Here is a 5,539-nt window from a genome sequence, read left to right on the forward strand (position 1 = left end):
CATTCATACTTTACATTCTTTCCATTTTTATCTGTATTCATTTTTTTTTATCTTTCTTTCTCATGTCTGACCCGATTCTTAAAGAATCGGGGAACCCCTTTCCAATCCACACGACCCCTAATCCCGATTTGTCCGAACATATATGTGATGATCCTTATGATCCCACGAGCATCCTCTGCTTCTTGCACACTGGCCAGGCGTGCAATCCACATACTAGTCTCGTGTCCTCATAAGAATTATCACTTTATGTCCAGGGAACCGGTCTTAAGTTCGTGACACACCCATTTGAATCCTTCAAGGATTTCACCCTCGTATATAAGGGTATGCTACATACTAATGCTTGCAAATTTTTTAAAATTTGTGTACCTGGGGTCCATTTTCCTGACATATCACACACCTTAGCTTTCGTACTAGCCTGCGACTGCGGATCATCCTCGTTATCCATCAAGCTCACCTTTCAATATTCATCATTATTAGTAATCTCTCACATACTTACTTATATTAAATCTTACCATTCGGTCTTGATCGAGTCTTGGATTGTACGGGTCATTAGTCACAAGAGCACACAGGTTTGAGTTCAAGTACTCACTCATTTGTACTTGATTTCGCTCAAACCTAGGCTCTGATACCAACTTGTAACACCCTAACACATTTTAACCTAAGATTCGCAGCGGAAAACGCATATGTAAAATTTCTTTCATGATACTCTTCAATTCACTTAAATACACTAAACTCTTTTTATAAATTAATGAAAACTAACATACATATATCAAATTAAGTGACCACGTACACACCCACGTACAATCCATGACTTGACTCGATCTTCGACGGCGTACACTTCTTGATGAAATTTCCATAATCCTGTACAGCCTGCAGTCACCACATTCAATCACATCATTAGAACCGGTGACATAATACAAATAATCTTAACACATGCATAATAAAGCGTCAACATATCATGCTTTCTCTTATACTAGCCCATCATCCATCCATTCGATCACTCGCATCGGATTGCGGAGTCAACCTTCTCTTCCATAATTACGTGCCTATACTTCACATTAATTCATAATAGGAAAACGGTTAGTGTCATTAGCTTCCCTTCATATGAACATGTCCTCAAATACCCATAACTCGACTTATTCATTCAAGCATATAATTAAATACCCACTCAAACATGCATTCAATTTCTATCCATACACGTACTTGCAATTTACATCCTACATGTATAACTCTTTAATTCGACTTTATGCATAATTCATTATGTAAGTTCCCCTTTCTTACCCAAACTTAATCGAATCCCTTTCTTAACCACTTTCAACCCATTACCACTAAAACTTAACTTAGTAATAATCATTAATTCATATCTTCTTACAGTACATTCAATAATTACCATATTTCATAATTACCTTACCAAACAAAGAGGGGTAAGTTCGGAGTTCACTTACCTTGCGCGCCCGTATTTGCGTTCGCTTATTTGATTGAGTATTCGTAGCCCGTTAGCCTTCAACGCTCCCATCCATCTTGACATGATTCCTATACACTCATGTCATTACATTCACATTCTTATTAGCATATATGCTTATACTTATGAACAACCATATCAAATTCACATCTAACATACGACCTACATAATGCATACTCAACATCATTAATCCATTTAAAGAAGCATAAAGCATACTCGACATCATTCCTACATAATCTTCACATGAACTATATATGTTTACCCATTACTTGCATACAATTTCACTTATTATTGTCTTTTAGACATTTTATCAAACACTTGGCGTGCGTACTACTTCCTAAGCATAATGTACAAGTTCTTTAAGCATGTTCTTCCTTATTTCATCTTATGAACTATCACATTCAAACAAAATCTCATAATCATAAATTTCACTTCAAGTTTAACTATCTTAGTCTATCATACAACACCTTATACAACACAAGATTACACTATAGCATCTTCAAGTTCATCATGATCATCATCTTCACACTCATGCAATGGGTTTCATTCTAAATCACCCAATTACTTGAAATTATTCATAACACAAGTTCTATTTGGTGTTTCTAACACCTCTACATGCTTAAATTCATACAATTTCATGGATTGATCATAACCCACTTCAAACAAGATCATCAAATCTGAGTTTTATGACATACCTTGTGATCCCCTTGTGAAGGTGATCGTTAATTTATGTTTGGTTGTGAATTTGGTCCTCGTTTAGTCTTTCAATTTGAAGAACTTGATGAAGTTTAGGGTTTTTGGCTCCATGGGAGCCTTCCTGCTCGTTCACGAACACACACACACACTATGTGTGTGTCTGTTGTTTTCTTTTAATAGAACAACTTTCAAGTTGTTCACTTTGGTCCCTCATGTTTCGTTTTAATTAAATAAGGCTACAATCCTTCGTTTAATACCAACAATACTAATATTCAACTAGGTTAATTATCCCTAGTAAATATTCATTTACGGGTTCCCTTTTACTCCTAACGGTATTTTTACCCGTTCCTTTATATTACCCGAGTTTAAATTACCAAACCCATTTTTGGGGTGTTACATTTTGTTAAGCATTATGACATTTCATACTTACACTTATGTTGGGTTTACTTTTATGCTTCCGCTAAACATTGATATTATACTTATGTTTTGAACACCTTTCATATTGGTTTGGTTGAATTACATTTACTTTTACTTATTACTTACTTGTTCAATATGATTGGTGGCTTGATCCTGGTCATGTCACGCCTCCAAGCGGTGGTACTCCGCGTGTGGATTTGGGGGTGTGACACTTAACGCGTCGTTCGCGTAAAACGCGTTTAGAACGCCTAACATCGTGACCATAAGGTATAACCTCGGAAGGTTACAGCTATGGTCACCTAATGTGTTTGGTCGGATCCTAAAGATCGACCAAATGGGTCGGGTTCGAAAGTATAAGCGATTGTTTAGATCGCTTACCTTACGACCCTATATAAGCACTAAACTAAAAGTGACGAGCTAAGCATGTTAGAACACGCTTAACTAAGTTTAGAAAACAGGTTTGGTATCAAAACAAAAGGTTTTGATACTCACGAGTAGTTTGGTTACAAAATACGCAAGAATGCGCATTTTGGCCGAAACTACGACTCGTCACTGAGCCTAGATAACGTGGTAATCAGTAGGTATAGTCACTACGGACTATAACCATCGTGATCACGCTCACGTTATGAAGTTCCAATGAACTTCGTGTTGACCATAGGCTGGTCAACGCAGAAAGTCAAACAAAGTTTGACTTTAGCACTAGAAAGCGATTAAAAGAACGAAAGAACACTTACGAAGGGTCCCTGAAAGCTAAACTCGATCCAGGAGCTCAGGTATGAAGTAATGGCATCAACTTAGAGCTCCTTGATCAGTTTTGTGGGTTTTAACTCAAATGGGGGGGGGGGGTATTTATAGGAAAAGCAAAACCGTTAGGATCGTTTCTTGAATATCGTGCCACGATCTTATGCGTACACTTGTCAAGATGTTGTGGTGGCTCATAATGACCCTTAACTCCTGAGATTGTGAAAGGGCATTGCCCTTTGGAGTGTTTGAAAGGCCAACTTCAGCCAAAAAACAAGTTTCTGCATCTGCAGGGGCCACGCGGCCCGCGTCAGCATATAGACAAAACTCAGGCGGGCCGCCTGGGCATGTCTGATCTGCACAACTTTCAGAACTGGCAGTTTTGGTCCCTGTTGCATATTTAAGCCATTTCCGACACTTCTAAGGCCCGTAAAGCCAACTTTAAGGCCCTAAAATGATGTCTAATCATTGTGGACATGAAACATGCTCAAAAATATGCCGGATGTTGGTTCGTTTGGTCGTACGATCGCGATGTTCGGTTAATTACGACGGAATGCGCATAAGTGCGAAAAACGATCCAAATGACGCGACGAATGGATTTTTCTTATGCCAAACACTAAAATAAATTATTTAGTGCTTACATAAATTTTTGGATGTCCGGATGTATTCAGAACGTAAGTTATGCGCGAAAGTGCAAACTTGTGCACTTTTTGACACTTTTAGCCCCTGAATGATCCAAAAGTTTGTTTTAGCATACCAAACCCCTCAAAGCCTATTTCTAAGCTATGTAAAGGATATTTATAGTATGTTTAACTTATGGACATGTTCCGGAATGTTCGTTACAGTTCAAATTGGCATACTTTCGCAGTTTGTCAAGTTTAGTCCCTGTAAGCGAATTAACTTGTTTTTGCCATACCAAAGTCTTCAAAACTTATTTCTAAGTTATGTAAAGGTTATTTAAGGTATGTTAAGTATATGTTGATGTTCCGGAGTATTTGTCGCATTAAACTGAGTACGTTTACGCACCAGTTTGCGTATAATTCTCCAGAAAGCGATGTAGAGTTTGAAATTGAACAAGAATTGATATGTGCAAAAGATACACATATTTATACAAGATCCCAAGTATGAAATACAATATTTCGTCGGCTTGGTATTTGTTTGATGGTCGCGGTGACACAGGTGTCACAGTCTCCCCTACTTTAGGAAATTTCGTCCCGAAATTTATTCGTAGGAGTCTATTTGTGACTTTGCCAAATAACCACCAGCGATATGCAAGGCAATATCCTATCATTTCCTTAACGGTTATTCTTCAGAAACGAAAATGAATAGACGGAGTCATTTTCCTCAACGAGTATTTTTCAGAAATGGAAATGACGGAATAAGCAAACGGATGTTCATTTCCTCAACGGACAAATCTTCAGAAGCGAAAAATGAACAGACGGGGTCATTTTCAATGGTTGCTTCATCAGAAATGGAAATGAAGGATTACACAATGGACATTGATTTCCTCAACGGATAAATCTTCAGAAACGAAAATGCACTAACGGAGTCATTTTCAACGGTTGCTTCATCAGAGTTGGAAATGAAGGATTACACAACAGATATTCATTTCCCCAACGGATAAATCGTCAGAAACGAAAATGAACTAACAGAGTCATTTTCAACGGTTGCTTCATCAAAGTTGGAAATGAAGGATTACACAACGGATATTCATTTCCCCAACGGATAAATCGTCAGAAACGAAAATGAACTAACGAGTCATTTTCAACGGTTACTTCATCAGAGTTGGAAATGAAGGATTACACAACGGATATTCATTTCCCCAACGGATAAATCGTCAGAAACGAAAATGAACTAACGGAGTCATTTTCAACGGTTGCTTCATCAGAGTTGGAAATGAAGGATTACACAACGGATATTCATTTCCCCAACGGATAAATCGTCAGAAACGAAAATGAACTAACGGAGTCATTTTCAACGGTTGCTTCATCAGAGTTGGAAATGAAGGATTACACAACGGATATTCATTTCCCCAACGGATAAATCGTTAGAAACGAAAATGAACTAACGGAGTCATTTTCAACGGTTGCTTCATCAGAGTTGGAAGTGAAGGATTACACAACGGATATTTATTTCCCCAACGGATAAATCGTCAGAAACGAAAATGAACTAACGGAGTCATTTTCAAAGGTTGCTTCATCAGAGTTGGAAATGAAGGATTAC

At 37.8% G+C, this 5,539-nt stretch overlaps 1 long non-coding RNA gene across 1 annotated transcript; it reads right to left on the reverse strand.

The window, feature by feature from the left end:
* Positions 1-835: 835 nt before the first annotated feature.
* LOC118483827 lies at positions 836-2,209 on the reverse strand. The gene is made up of 3 exons (XR_004871782.1): positions 2,158-2,209; positions 1,446-1,533; positions 836-870 (listed from the first exon to the last, which is right to left on the reverse strand). It is a non-coding gene; the product is annotated as an uncharacterized LOC118483827 (long non-coding RNA).
* Positions 2,210-5,539: the final 3,330 nt, after the last annotated feature.

Source organism: Helianthus annuus, chromosome 11 (assembly GCF_002127325.2).
Source record: "Helianthus annuus cultivar XRQ/B chromosome 11, HanXRQr2.0-SUNRISE, whole genome shotgun sequence".
Lineage (NCBI taxonomy): Eukaryota > Viridiplantae > Streptophyta > Magnoliopsida > Asterales > Asteraceae > Helianthus > Helianthus annuus.